Raw genomic sequence first — 16159 nt, forward strand, 5'->3', positions numbered from 1 at the left:
CATGATTAGGTTTTGTTAGTGATTGGGCGAATGGATGTTCCAAATAGTATGTAAGTTAAAATGTCAGGAAGTCCCTGTCTAGAATGATAGGTGCTCCTTTTCCTGCAATTTGCATATATAAAAATAGAACTGTTGCTAACAGACGCAGTGAAATATATCTGATGTCTGCTAGGAGGGTACTCTTGTAATGCCTGCTGGCCTGCAATGGGTGGGTGTCTTTCTCAGAAGTACTGCCTCCTAGCATGAGACGACTGTGCTGGCAAACGTCACCCTGCAAACACTATCAAAAGGAGGCAGTGCTTCTGGTTAACACCAGGTATGGTACCAAGTATCAGAGGGGTAACTGTGTTAGTCTGTATCCACAAAAACAACAAGGAGTCCAGTGACACCTTAAAGACTAACAGATTTATTTGGGCATAAGCTTTCGTGGGTAAGAAACCCAGAAGAAGTGCAAAAAGAAGTGGGTTTTTTACCCACGAAATCTTATGCCCAGATAAATCTGTTAGTCTTTAAGGTGCCACCAAGTATGGTGGAATTCCTCAATTACTTAGGGGCATGACTTTCAAAATGCCTTTCCCATCCTTTAATGTGGAAACCCTGTGTTCACAGGTATCTGGCTTTTGCACAGGTATCTGAGGTTCTTGTTGCATTTCACGTTAAAAGTTGCCTCCTGGGAGTTCCTGCTAGCCGGGAGATGGATGATCTTTCTCTGAGACTGTTGCAGATGTGTTGACGTGGCTGCTTATTGCCACTGAATAGCAACAGCTGTTGTTCATTGATGGGTATTGACTGCTTCTGAAGGAAGTTCTGCCCAGTGCGGTACCACAAGCCTGGTAACTGTGAACTGTAGCCAGGTGAATGGCCAGAAAAAGATAAGCAGGCAGGGGAAGGAGAATAGACTCTCACCTGGCTCTGATAGGGACCCCTCTGAGGGCAGTGTGTCTTTGGACCTGATTCTACTTAAAATGGACCATGAAAAATTTGATTAGTATCTGTCCTGAATTTGATTACTCGGGGAAGGATGCGCTAAAGTATTGTTACCCAAGCACCACTATTTAAAAAATAATAATGACCATTATGAAATGTGCATTTGTTGCCTGATCAAAATGAGTACGTTTGAAGCATTAAGTGTGGCCCTTCTTTATTCCTTCATTTTTTGACAGTTACACCCAAGCCAGGAGCATCTACGGTACAAAACGTAACTCAAGCATCATCCCCAGCTCAGACGCAGGCCCCACAACAGAATCTTCAGTCTGTGCAAACAACTCATTCCTTTCCTTCTGTGACCCCTGACCTTATTGTCCAGCTGCCAGTAATGACAGTGGTGCCTCCTCAACCACCTGCACCTCCTCCCCCTCCTCCCCCACCTTCTGTTCCCCCAACCCCCACTCCCCAGCCCATTCAGGCACACCCACCTGTTATCCCAACAGCTGCATAGCCTGTGAAGGTGAGTAAACAGGGACTCTGTGGAGTTAATGAGTCAGGATTCTTTGTGTTCAATTTTCTCTCTAGAAGAGAGAAGATTTTTATTGGATGACTATTTTAAAACATTCACTGTGAAGTCCCTTTCATCTTAGGGTTTAAAATTGCTTTACAGATTTTTACTGATTGGAGGGATGGGACTGAGACACATAGAAGTGAAGGGTGGGATTTTCAAGAGCACTTAGGAGAGTTAGGCTCCTAACTCCTCATTTGTCTTCGAAAATCCCACCTGAGTTACTTGTCCAAGGTCATACAGCAGGTCAAGGGCAGAACCATAGATTGATGATTAGGGTCCAGGAGTTCTGATTCTCAGTCCTCTTCTCTAACCACTAAGACCCTGCCTCACTTGTCCTTATCCATTAAAAGTAGAATCTGTTTTCCATAGATTGTTGACTGTAGCAAAGTCATTGAGTAGAACAGTATTTGCCCATCACAATTTCCACTAAACATTTAGCCAGCAGCCTTGTGTACTGGGGTTAATAGTGGTTTTTTTTAGGCTTTTCAAGGAAAAGAAAGCCATCTGGCTTGAAAAGCTGTGTCACTGTGGCTAAGCTATCCAAAAGTGACTAGTAATTTTGGGTGCCTCAATTTTTGGATGTGCAACATAACATTCTTTAAATTTACTATTCAAAAAGAGCTGAGTTCCCACCCAATAAAATTGGGCTCCTTTATTATGTCTCAAGTTGAGTCACTAGTTGCTTTTGAAAATTTTGGCATACATCTTCAGCAGATCAGATCCTGCTAACTAATATTTCTTATTTTGAGCAATGCCTTTTATATCATTGCATCAGTAAGATTGCCACTTCCTTTCTCCTGAGACATGGCACCTGACAGCCACAGAAGTTCTTGACAGAGTTAGGTACCCAAGTTATATGACCCTTCAGTGGGAGTTGGTCACCTGATTGCCTTAGGTACTTCTGAAAATCCCATCAAGCAACTCAGCCAAAATAATCCAAGATCTGGGCTTCTGTAAACACCGCACAAGCTGTAGAAATGAATCCTAAGAGGTTTACTTGACCCTAACATGGTTCTTAAGTAAAAGATTTTGAATACTCCTCTACCCCGATATAACACGAATTCGGATATAACGCGGTAAAGCAGCGCTACTGGGGGGCGGGGCTGCGTGCTCCGGCGGATCAAAGCAAGTTCGATATAACGCGGTTTCACCTATAACGCAGTAAGATTTTTTTTGGCTCCCGAGGACAGCGTTATTTCGGGGTAGAGGTGTACTCATTTAACCATCCTCTTGACCTTTGCTAATATAATAAAGATAATTTGTAGTTACACATTTTCTAGAGGGCTCAGTACAAACTGCTTCCAGCATGCATATTTATAGAAAGCTTTTTAACTTTTTAGTCCTATCTCACCTGAGTACTTAGTGGTTAGACTTTAATATACAACCAGAGGTGGATCCTGTGAATACAATAGTAACAAAAGAGCACAAGACTAAATAAAATATTATAATGCTGTTGTATTTGTTGTTTTACAGACAAAAAAAGGAGTGAAGAGGAAAGCAGACACCACAACGCCAACAACAATAGATGCAATCCACGAATCCTCCTCGCTGCCCACTGAACCCAAGTCTGCCAAGATGGGCCCCCGAAGGGAAAGCAGCCGGCCAGTGAAACCTCCAAAGAAGGATGTTCCGGACTCTCAGCAGCATGTGGTAGAAAAGAGTAACAGTAACAAAGTGTCTGAGCAGTTAAAGTATTGCAGTGGCATCATCAAAGAGATGTTTGCCAAGAAGCATGCTGCCTACGCATGGCCCTTCTACAAACCTGTGGACGTGGAAGCACTGGGACTGCATGATTATTGTGATATCATTAAACATCCCATGGATCTGAGCACAATCAAAGTAAGCTCAGTTTCACATAGCCAAAAATAAAAAAAAATTGACTGTGCAGGAGGAATAACTTCCCTGGGGAAATGCAGTCTGTTTGACATGCCAACTCATGTATATGGGCGTACGTGTGCAGCTGCATGCTTAACATGGTGTGTTGTAGATATCCACCAAAAATGTGTGTGTTGCAAAAGAAAGGATTCTTCTCTGGGACTCTGTCTGAAATCAATTAACCATTCATTCTGTGTAGCCTGAGAATTCTGGTAGGTGGAGTCTCTCATCTGTCCATAGTGTGCTACTCTTTAAGTGACAGGTCCTGAAAAGAAGACAGTCCTTTCCAGAATGGGTCTTAAAAAAAAAAAAAATTGCCTGTGCATTTTTTAAAAGTAACTGTCCTCTACTATGGCCAGCCTACACTGAATACCCTTAGCCAAGATAATGGGCTCAATCAATCAGTACAGATTGCTGTAGTAGGGGAATTTTCTTTAAAAAACAAAAAAAAAGAAAAACCACCACCACATTGGCTATTCACCTTTAAAGGAAATGTTCTGCTTAATATAAAGCACTATGTTTCCAGAGCATCTAAATCGAAGCCTTCTGCTGTGAGGACACAGCTAGCTCCCTCTCATAGAGTATTTGGGAGTTACTTATCCAAGAGAAGTAATTGCAAAGCAGTCCATATCTCTGCTGAAAATGTCAATTCATTGTTTGGAGCACTGTCATTTTATAACCTCATCATGGACATAGCTTTAAACTGCAGAATTCTTTGGTTGTATCAATTTAACTCTGAGCCCTAATATTCACACAACCCAGGTTTCTTTTTTAAAATACTTTAAGCAGAAGAAAGAGACAAATTTCTCTCTCCCCCACCCCATATTGAGATTACTCTAGGAACTTTGCCAGAATGAAGTGAATGAAGGAGTATAGTTTTTTTCTTCAATTGAATAATTAAAAACTGTGCTGAAGATTGAGCTGGTACCATCGCCCCTTTTTCTGAATATGCATAATAACTTTGCACATTCTGTAGTATTCTCCAAATCTAACCAAAAAAACCCAACAAAAAACAGCTAGGAAATTCTGAAAAACCACAAGTACAGAGAGGATCTGGATGGCTGAAGCATTGGTAATGGGATAACAAAGTTCTTTATTCCAGGTCACTGGTTGAAATTTAGTTCAAGTTGGTTGTGAGCAAAAATCATTGCCCATGACAACTGTTTTATGTTTATATGAAATGCATTGGTGGGTCTTGTTCCAGTTGCTGATGGTCAGGTGTCCACCTCTCAAAAAAACACCATCACTTTTGGCCTTGTTGTTGGCAGGCACAGCAGAGAGGCAAAGGATTGAATGAGCCATGGAGACAGAACTATCCTCACCTCTGGCTCCTTCAGACAAAAATTGAGGTATATAATGAGATGGTGTGGACAACTGTCGATAAATTGAGATCTGCACACATCAGGGCTTCACACCACTACATTCACTTCATAATAAAATGAGGTTGCTGTGTAGGGAGTTTATTTTAAGGCTTGTGTTTTTGTAATGCCCGACAGTCTCACTCTGGAGTGACTAAGCCTGCACAGTTCAATTGCTTTGTTTCTTTAATCAAGCTCTCTCTCTTCCCCAGGGGCGGGGATAAGATTCATCCTTAGATTTCTTGGGGGATTTGTTCCCACACTACTCTCAAAAATCCTACATTGCCACAGCCAGTTGGATGTGGTTCCCTGTGTCTGACAGAAAAATGCCAAGCATGTTGCCTTCTTGAATGCTTCCAAGCTCCTGCTGACCTGAAGGAGGGATTATCCTGTGGTCCCAATTTCTAATTCCTCAAACTGTCACTGCTATGCTGGACTGACCCGATTTGCGGGATGTCTTTAACTGCTACTGACAGTTTGGGATTTCTCTTATAAGAAAGTGATACAAAGATTAAAAACTTGTTTGTTTAAAAAATAATTTCAGGTGTGAGTGTGAAGTTTTAGCGCATTGTTGTTCAAACAAAACCCTGCACTGTGATTGGTAATGATGTTCATGGGCGTGGGGACCAGTAATCTAGTGGATTAGTTCCTTCGTACTGTCCTTTGAATTGGTAGTCAGTGAAAGTGTCTGCCACATGTGGGCAGTCGTGTTCTCCCATGTAGCTTGCAGCTGCCCGTTATTATGGAGGGATGTTCTATGAAGGAATACCAGCTCCAGCATACAATGTTCCATTTTGGTCTCAGCAGTTTAGCTGCATTGTATGCTATTTCTGTAGTCGTCTTTTGGATGCACCTCCATGTTATAGTTCAGGATGGCTGTAATCTGCTCCATTTTATGTAAATCCAATGCAGATCTCAGGTTTCTGGCAAGTTTCCAAAGCAATGCTCCATTTGGCAAAGGTTAGATATAGATGGAGATTAGGTGGAAGCCCAGAACTCTGTGGATGCCATAGATCCAAGATATTTCTTGTCCATTCAGTAACTTGTTTTGCTTGCTCTGTTGATAGTGGAGTTTTGTTTCCCCTTCTAGTCTAAACTGGAGAACCGGGAATACAGAGATGCTCAGGAATTTGCAGCAGATGTCCGATTGATGTTTTCCAATTGTTACAAATACAACCCTGCTGATCATGAGGTGGTAGCTATGGCACGGAAACTGCAGGTAAAGAAACTGCTTTGTTAGAGTGCTTTTCTGTTTTGAACTCGTACCTGAAACTTTTTCATAGTGGTCTAGCATAACCTATACCCTAAACTTAAAAGTAAAATAAATTGAAGTACAGAAATGTACCAGAATGGTACACTAAATTTTCAAAAACAAATCTTCCACATTGCAGTGTTAGCATGAACTGTAGTTGCTATACCAGCTTGAACAGACTGAACTGGTAACTTTTTTTTCTTCTTCGAGTAGTGTCCCTATAGGCACTCCACTTCAGGTGTGCATGCATCCCTTGCATCTTTGATTGGAGGTTTTCAGTAGCAGTGCCTGTTAAACCCATGCATGAACTCCAGACATCCTCGTTCCCTGTCCCAACTATGAGTAGAGCTGTGTGGCAAACCTCCCTCAGCCTGAGAGAGTGTCTAGCATGCCTGCTTCTAGCGTTGCCCTAAGCTTGCTTTAGGATCATCTAATTTTTAATTTCATGTAATTATTCACTTCTACAAGTTGTATTTTATAATTTCTTTGCTTCATTTGAGGCGAGCTTTTTTCAGTGCTTCTCCTTCTCCCCGCCTGAGGGGTTCCCTATGGGTTTTTTTGCCTTGTCGCCAGTGTATGCCAGGATCTCTGGGATTCAAGTACAGTCTCATGTCTCAGGAATCTGTCCCACTGAGTGCTGGACATTGCCAGTACAATTACTGTTTGGGGTACAGTCATATCCCTCAAAAGCACAATACCTATTTAACTTTAAGATCAAAGCTAGAAAAAAACAGGAGATTAAATTCAAGCTCCTCTACGATGGAGCACTCCCATCTTCGGATCCAGGCCACGATACTCCCCTGTACATCAGCCTTTGAGCGTAGTGCCTCATCAGCTTCTGCACCAGATTTCCCCCCACCTTTTCAGGGAAAGATGTTGGAGGGTACCAAATAAGCACTTAAAAAGAGGAGTTCTTCTTCGAGTGCTTGTTCACGTCCATTACACATTAGGTGTGCGCGCGCCGCGTGCACGAACGTCGGAAACTTTTTCCCTCAGCAGCTCCCGTCGGGCCCGCAGGGTCTCCCTTCCTGCCAGAGCGGCGCCCCGCCCTAGCGTATATATATCCCTGCCGGCCCGACCCTCCCTCAGTTCCTTCTTACCGCCCGTGGCGACGTTGGAACAACTCTATCTCTCATCAGAGAGAGTGTCCCTTAGCTAGCAATTAGTGATAGTTATCAGTTCGTTGTAGTTAGGTATTAAGTGTTAAGTAGTAGTAGTTATCAGTTCCTCACAAAGACCTAAAACTTCTTTGTGATAAGTGTTTGGCCAACACCGGCACCGGCCCTGGGCGGCGGGGCATGCCGCACGCCCAAGGCTTCAAGGCTTGTGCCACGTGCCGCAGGCCTATGCCATTGAGCGACCCACACGATTCGTGTCTCCGTTGCCTGGGGGAAGCACACCAAAAGGAGCGCTGTAAAATCTGTAAGGCTTTCAAACCCAGGACTAAGAAAGAGAGAGACTTTCTTCTTAAACAGCTCCTCATGGAGGCTGCGTTACAGCCCTCCTCTTCCGCGGCACCGTCGACCTCGGTGCGGAGTGCCCCGGCATCGGTTCGCGACCCGACGCCGGCGGGGCAGCCTAAGCCTACGGTGCTGCCTCGGCGAGAACACACCCGGCACCGTTCTTCTTCGCCGGCCAAGTCGAAGGGCCAGCCCAAGGCCCGGGGACGTTCCCCGCACAAGAAGGTAGCACCAGCGAAGACCGCAAGTGCTGCCAAGGCCGTTACGGCCCCGACACAGATCCCGGTGCCAGTGGCTCCGGCGCCGAAAGGCCCGTCGAGCCCCGGGATAAGCGCGTCGAGTGAGGAGGAAGGGCTGGAGGAACTGTTGGAACAGCCCTCCACCCCGGACACATTTGAGGCAGCAAAGGACCTCATTGAATTGTCCGCTGAAAGCACCCTCCGCGCTAAAGACATTCCGCCGCGACTGCCGTCCAAGGGCAAGCCGGCGATGATGCGCCCATCACGGTCGCCATCTCGGCACCGGACACGGCGCCGGTCCCGGTCGAGCTCCGCCTCGGTGGACTCCCGGCTTCCCGCCGCGCAGCGGGCCGCACAACAGTCAGGCCCCGACGCGAGCGAGGCACCGTCCCAGCAGCCCGGCTCGAGCAGTCACCGGGACGCTTCGGTCGCAAGATTCCCGAGTCCGTCCTCCCGCAGCCGTTCCCGGTCCCGGGGTCAACGGTACCGGTCCAGGTCCAGGTCTGCACGGCGCTACTCACGGTCCCGTTCTCGAAGGCACCGCTCTCCGACTCCAGACCGGCACTGCTCCACGGCACCGCCGTGGCCCTCTAGATCGCCGTCCCTAGCGTCAGAAGAGGACTCGGGCCTCTCGAGCAGATATGGCCGCAGAGCGCACGCCGCTAGAGAGCACGAAGCCTCTTGGCAACCACATTGGAGCCATCCTGGACAGTGGCCATTCTGGACCCCGTGGGCCTACCACCAGCAAGGCCCTCCATCCAGAACCTCGAGATCGGGCCCCTCAGGACACCGGTCCCGCTCCCCACGGTGACGCCCTACCTCCCGTGCGGAGGCCACGGTCTCCAGGCCGCCAGACAGAGAGAGGGCTGACTCGGCACCGAGCCCGGCACCGTCCCAGACCCAGAGCAGGGGACGTACCCCAGAGGGCCATCCCGCCGATGAGGAGTTGCAGGAGGACGAGGACACACAGAAGGCCATGACCTCCTCCTCCTCACCGGACGAAGCCGTGGCGGGCACAACAGTGTCCGGCCCTCCCCCGATTGACCATCGGGCACGCCAGGACCTGCTCTGCCGGGTAGCCCTCAATTTGGGGTTGCAGGCAGAGGAGACGGTTGAGCAGGAGGACCCGATGGTGGACATTCTCAGCCCGGAGGGTCCCTCCAGGATCGCGCTTCCACTTATAAAGACGGTACAGTCAAATTATAAGACTGTATGGCAGACGCCAGCCTCCTCTGCGCCGACTGCAAAGGGCGTAGAGAGAAAGTACTTCGCCCCATCCAAAGGGTTTGACTTCCTGTTCTCCCATCCGACCCCATGTTCGCTGGTTTCTGCGGTCAACGAAAGGGAACGGCATGGCCAGCAGGCCCCAGCCCCCAAGGCCAAGGAAGCGAAACGGTTGGACTTGTTCGGCAGAAAGGTCTACTCGTCCGGAGGCCTCCAGCTGCGGATCGCGAACCAGCAAGCGATCCTCAATAGGCACAATTTTAACTCCTGGGCATCAGTGTCTAAGTTCAAGGACGCCTTGCCTAAGGGCTCGCAACCCGAGTTTGCTGCCATAGTAGACGAGGGAAAGGCGGTAGCCAAAACCTCCTTACAGGCCTCACTTGACTCTGCTGACGCGGCCGCTAGGACTATCGCGTCAGGCGTGGTAATGAGACGCTCAGCATGGCTGCAGGCTTCTGGCCTTCCCCCTGAGGTGCAAAACACCCTCCAAGACCTTCCGTTTGAGGGTTCAAGGTTGTTTTCGGAGCAAACGGATGCCAGACTCCATGGCCTCAAGGACTCTCGGGCTACCCTCAAGTCCTTGGGGATGCACACCCCTGTGACGCAGAGGAAGCCGTTCAAGCCCCAACCTCCACGGAGGCAGTACCATCCTCGCCCTCGGCAGGAACCATACCGTAGACGGGGCAGGGACAATAGGCGTAGGCGCAACAATACGCCTAACCAAGGCCAAAACCAGGGCCAAAACAAGCCGCAGCCGGGAAACAAACAAGGATTTTGAAGCTGCGATCGAGGACAGCGTACCCATCTCGTTTCCGGATCCCCCCCTGTGTTTCAGGGACCGCCTGTCCCATTTTTTCCGTGCTTGGTCTCATATAACATCGGACCGCTGGGTCCTGCGCACGGTGGAGACAGGTTACGCCCTTCAGTTCTCCTCGCCCCCTCCCTCCCACCCACCACCCCCGTCCCTCTTCAGGGACCCCTCTCACGAGCAACTCCTCATGCAGGAGGTACAGACCCTCCTCACTGTGGGAGCGGTGGAAGAGGTTCCTCCGGACCTCAGAGGAAAAGGGTTCTATTCCAGATACTTCCTCATTCCCAAAGCGAAAGGGGGCCTCCGTTCTATCCTGGACCTTCGCAAGCTAAACAAATACTTGCAAAAACCACGTTTCCGTATGGTCTCCCTTGGTACCATCATTCCTTCCCTGGATCCGGGGGATTGGTATGCTGCCCTCGATATGAAAGACGCCTACTTTCACATCGCCATTCGCCCGGCCCACCGGCGATTCCTGCGCTTCACTATCCAGCAGCGCCATTTCCAATTTACGGTCTTGCCCTTCGGCCTGGCAACAGCCCCATGTGTCTTCACGAAATGCATGTCTGTGGTAGCAGCCTTCCTTCGAAAAAGACGGATGCGCGTCTACCCGTACTTGGACGATTGGCTCCTGGCGGGCCGGTCGGAGGCAGAGGTTCGCGCCCATGTGTCACTGGCGCTACAAGTATTCCACGAACTCGGTCTGCTAGTCAATGTACCCAAGTCATCGCTAGTCCCCACACAGAGGCTGGACTTCATAGGGGCAGTCCTGGACTCGGTGGCGGCACGGGCGAGTCTTCCCGTACCGTGGTTCCTGGCTATCCAGAAGGCCGTGACCTCTATCCAACAATTCCCCACGACCACGGCCAGATGTTGCTTACAACTCTTGGGGCACATGACGGCCTGCACACACGTAGTCGGACACGCCTGCCTCAGACTCCGGCCGCTGCAGCTGTGGCTGGCCCAGGTATATCGCCCCAACAGAGACCCATTAGACATGGTCGTCACGATCCCAGCTCAGGTATCGAGCGCCCTCTGTTGGTGGCTCAATCAACAGCAGGTTTGCGCGGGGGTCCCGTTCGCCGCCCCACAACCCGTTCTGACGTTAGTTACAGACGCGTCGGACCTGGGTTGGGGGGCGCACCTAGGGGACCTGCGCACTCAGGGCTTGTGGTCCAGGGAAGAGCAGTTGCTTCACATCAACCTGAAGGAGCTAAGGGCGGTTCGCCTCGCCTGCCAGACCTTTCACGCCACCATAAGAGGACACAGCGTGTCAGTTCTGACGGACAACACTACCGCCATGTTCTATATAAACAAGCAGGGCGGGTCCCGGTCCTCTCCCCTCTGTCGCGAGGCACTCCTCCTCTGGGACTTCTGCATAGCCCATTCAGTACACCTTCGGGCTGCATATCTCCCCGGGGTCCAAAACGGGTTGGCGGACCGTCTCAGCCGGTCCTATCTCATGCACGAATGGATGTTGAGACAGGACGTCCTGCGTTCAATCTTCCTGAGGTGGGGGTTTCCCCAGGTGGATCTGTTTGCCACCAAGGACAACAGCCAGTGCCCTCAGTTTTGTTCATTCCAGAACCGCAGTCCGGGCTCAATGGCGGATGCCTTTGCAATCCCGTGGGGCGGGAGCCTGAGGTATGCCTTCCCCCCATTCCCGCTCATTCACAGGGTCCTCCTCAAGACCCGCAGGGACAGGGCGTCGGTCATCCTTATTGCTCCAGCGTGGCCACGTCAACACTGGTTCACGCCTCTGTTGGAACTGTCCGTGACCCCTCCGATAACCCTCCCCCTTTACCCCGACCTCATCACGCAAGACCGAGGTCATCTACGCCACCCGAACCTGCCATCGCTGCATCTCATGGCATGGTTTCTCTCTGGCTAAATGATATGTAGCACAGGTTCTCTCAGGAGGTCCAGCAAATCCTCCTTGGTAGTAGGAAGCCTTCCACAAGGGCGACCTACCTTGCCAAGTGGAAACGCTTCTCCCTCTGGTGTGGGCCTCACCACATCCAGCCCTTGCAGGCCTCGATACCACTGATTCTGGACTACTTGCTGCACCTCAAGCATCAAGGCCTCGCCCCCGCTTCAATTAGGGTGCATCTGGCCGCCATATCGGCGTTCCACCCTGGGGAATCGGGGATTTCGGTGTTCTCCAATCCCACTGTAGTCCGATTCCTCAAGGGGCTGGAGAGGATGTTCCCCTACTCACGCCCACCAATACCTCCGTGGAACCTCAATCTGGTCCTCACTAAGCTCATGGGGCCACCCTTTGAACCCCTAGCCTCTTGCTCCCTCCTGCACCTTTCATGGAAGGTAGCGTTTCTCGTGGCCATCACATCGGCTAGGAGGGTGTCGGAGTTGAGGGCCCTCACCTCGGAGCCTCCTTATACAGTCTTTTATAAGGATAAGGTGCAGCTAAGGCCACACCCTAAATTCCTCCCGAAAGTGGTCACGCATTTTCACATGGGGCAGGACATTGGTTTACCGGTGTTCTTCCCCAAGCCCCATACGGACCCAAGCCATCGCAGCCTGCATACCCTGGATGTTCGTCGGGCCTTGGCTTTTTCTCTGGACCGCACCAGGCCTTTCCGCAAATCGACTCAGCTGTTTGTTGCCGTTGCGGAACGGATGAGGGGCCAGCCAATTTGGACGCAACGCTTGTCGGCATGGATCGTGCTTTGCATACGTACGTGCTACGAGCTTGCCAACATACCAGCCCCACAGATCAGGGCTCACTCTACTAGGGCCCAAGCGTCCTCGGCGGCCTTCTTGGCACAGGTCCCGCTCCAGGAGATCTGCAGGGCAGCCACCTGGTCGTCGGTGCATACCTTCACAGCCCACTACGCGATCCATCATCAGACCAGAGAGGACGCGGTGGTCGGCAGAGCTGTGCTTCAATCTGTTATTCCTTGACTCCTACCCTCCTCCAATGGTAAGCTTGCGAGTCACCTAATGTGTAATGGACGTGAACAAGCACTCGAAGAAGAAAAAACGGTTACTTACCTTCTGTAACTGTTGTTCTTCGAGATGTGTTGTTCACGTCCATTACACTTCCCACCCTCCTTCCCCTCTGTCGGAGTCACCGGCAAGAAGGAACTGAGGGAGGGTCGGGCCGGCAGGGATATATATACGCTAGGGCGGGGCGCCGCTCTGGCGGGAAGGGAGACCCTGCGGGCCCGACGGGAGCCGCTGAGGGAAAAAGTTTCCAACGTTCGTGCACGCGGCGTGCGCACACCTAATGTGTAATGGACGTGAACAACACATCTCGAAGAACAACAGTTACAGAAGGTAAGTAACCGTTTTTTCTAGTTCTCCTCATGAAGAGCCTATTTCAAAAAAGCCCCAGTGTCTTCAGAAATTGACTGTGTCAGAGACCTCAGGTCCCGGACTGGATACTGCTGAGGCTCCAGGCTCCTGTAATACTGGGAAGTCTTCTAAGACTCAGAGCCCTTCAAAGAGCCACAGTAACAACCATACATTGGTATCAAAGCTATACTCAGTACCACCTAAGCATGAACGCATTAGGAGAGACAAGAAATTCTCTGCTTCCAGAAGCACTGTACCGACAGGCCATCCTGTGCTGCCTTTGGTTTCTAGACAAGTGATCCATGGTCCCTTGGTGCGTCCAAAGGAGTCGTCATCTTTGGTACCAGTGACTTCTGCTAGACAGGACCCATCAAAGCAGGTCTCAACCTGGTACAGATTGTGGAACATCCCTCATTCTCAGCACAAATCCACCTGATACCACAAGAATTTAGGTATTCAAGAGACTTGTTTGTCTCAGAAGAGCCGAAGTCTCCCCTCTCAATGGGGAGTACCTGTTGATACTGATATCAACCGGGTCACCAGGATTAGATCTTTCCCTGGTGCCACCTGCTTCTCCAGTACTTTCTGAGCTAGGCAGAGCTCATCCTGTAGACAATAATGAGGACCTCTCTTCAGATTCCCAAATCTTTGTGCAAGGACCTGTCAGCATAGGGACATCTTCCCTGACACCTTTATGGAAAGAGAGGATCTAGGGGCAAGACAAATCTATGTCCCTTCTCATTGGTCTGAGCAGCATTGGATGCCATCTTCTCTGCTTAATGGCTTTCCTCAGTGGCTATATTAGAATCTTTGGGCCACCAATTAACGGTTTTCAAGAGCCTCATGCCTTTCTCATGGTGACCACTGGGAAGACCGTTGCTTCCAACTACCAGAACGCATGCAGCTTGTACCTTTGTAATATAACATGCCAGGTTACATCTTTGCTGTGTCCAGGGATGGCTCAGGATAATTTATAGCCTGAAGAAGCACAATCTAGTGTCTTTCCCTCACTGGACTTACTCAGTTGGTGGAAGGACCCATCCAATGTTTGTGCAGGTGTTCCTTTCATCCAGCCTCATATCACCGTAACATTAGATGCAGCCATGGTGGGGTACAGGGGCACACTTGGGGACGCTCACCATTCAGGGCAAATTGTCTGCCCAAGTGTCTCTTCTACACATCAACCTCCTGGAGCTGAGGGCAGTCAAAAATGCCTGTAGCTATTTCATTCCATTAATCAAAGGCAAATCCATCAAAGTCTTGACAGACAGCATAGCCTGCATGTTCTACGTCAATTGTCAGGAGGAAAGGGGTGCAAGATCCCCCCCCCCGTACTGAAGCAATAAAGCTATAGAACTGATGTAATAACCAATCACGTCCTTATTTCAGTCTCACCTTCCAGGTATATAAAACATGATGGCTGACAATCTCAGCTGTCACTTCTCCCTAGATAACAATTGGGAGCTGGACTTATGGATCCGCAATTGCATTTTTCTGACCCTGGAGTTTCCAGAGGTGGACTTGTTTACTGCCACCACCAACAGGAAGTACAAGAAATTCTGCTCAAGAGGAGGGTGGACTCCTTTCCTCATTCCTTGGAAAAAAGGCCCCTTCTCCATGCATCTCCTCCCACAGCTTTGATCTTGAGAGTGTTGAACAAGATCAGACAAGACAAACCCAGGGCCATTTTAGTTATCCCATAGTGACCAAGTCAAGCGTGGTACCCTTAGCTGATTCGTCTTTGTTGTCTGGCATCTCCCCACTTGCTGTCTCAGGATTCCCGTTGGACTCTTCAACCCAACCTGGGAATTCTTCATCTCAGAGCTTGGTTCCTTGATGGTTCTTGGGGATAGCATCTTCCTATTCTGCAGAGGTATAACAGTGATGTTAAACAGCAGAAAGATACCTTACGAAACATTTGCCTTCAGAAACGTAAGAGATTTCACCACTGTTGTACTGGGCAGCAGTTTTCACGTGTTCATTCTTCCCTCTTCGCTGTCCTTGACTACCTGTTGGAATTGAAAAAGTCAGGACTCTCCATGAGTTCAGTAAAGCTCATATGGCAGCCAAAATGACCTTTCATTGCTGTGTTGAGGGATTCTCAGTGCTTGCTCACTCCAGGACAGCAAAATTCATTAAGAGGTTGAACCTTTCCACTGAATAGAGCTCACCCCTAAACTTAACTTGGTCCTTAATAGTCCCCTTTGAGCCAGTGGCTGCCTGTTCCCATCTTCACCTGGCCATGAAAACTATTGTCTTGGTGGCTGTCACTTCTGCCAAAACAGTTGGGGAAAGGGGGCTATAATCCCAGACCCTCCCTTTACAGTATTCTTCAGGGAGAAAGTTTCATTATGACCACATCATAGCCTTCTACCAAAGGTATATTTTAAATTCTGTATTAACCATTAATATTCCTGGATATTCATCTTCCAGTCTTCTTCCCAAAACCACACCAGACCACTGAAGATTTTTCCCTCCTCACTTTGGATGTCAGAAGAGCATTAGCCTTCTATCTGGACAGAACCCAACCATTTTGAAAGTCTCCCAGACAGTTTGTTTATAGACAGATCCAGAGGATCCACAATCTCCACTCAAAACTCTCAAGGTTCAGCCTCCTTCTGAAGTGCCTAGCCCATTCTACATGATCTCAGCATGCTTCTATAGCACTGCTGAAGGATATTCCAGTGGCTGATATCTGAACAGTGGCAACCTGGTCTCCAAACACTAAGCTTTGATTCATGCTGCCAGATCAGATGCTGTATTTAACATTGCAGTTATAACTTCAGTGTTGGACTCAAATCCAAAGCTCCCTCCTGCTTCCAGGGATACTGCTCGGGAGTCACCTGAAATGGAGCACCTATAGGGACATTACTCGAAGAAGGAGAGGTTACTCACCTTGTGCAGTAACTGCACTTCTTCAAGATGTCTCTCTATGGGTGCCCCACTACCCACCCTCCTTTCCCTCTGGTTCAAAGTTTTGTCTCGCAGAAATCACAGTGGAAAAGGAACTGGGGGTAGTTTGCCCATGCAGCTCTATATCTCAGTACAGGGCATGAGGCCATCAGGAGTGCTTGTGTGAGACACATGGGCACTGCTGCTGAAACTCTGATACAAACCTCCTGGGAGG

General features: G+C 49.4%; 1 pseudogene; it reads left to right on the top strand.

The window, feature by feature from the left end:
- Window positions 1–16159, top strand: part of LOC135892053 (bromodomain-containing protein 4-like) — a 146521-nt pseudogene that overhangs the window by 58380 nt on the left and 71982 nt on the right.

The sequence above is a fragment of the Emys orbicularis genome, chromosome 19 (assembly GCF_028017835.1).
Source record: "Emys orbicularis isolate rEmyOrb1 chromosome 19, rEmyOrb1.hap1, whole genome shotgun sequence".
Classification (NCBI taxonomy): Eukaryota; Metazoa; Chordata; order Testudines; family Emydidae; genus Emys; species Emys orbicularis.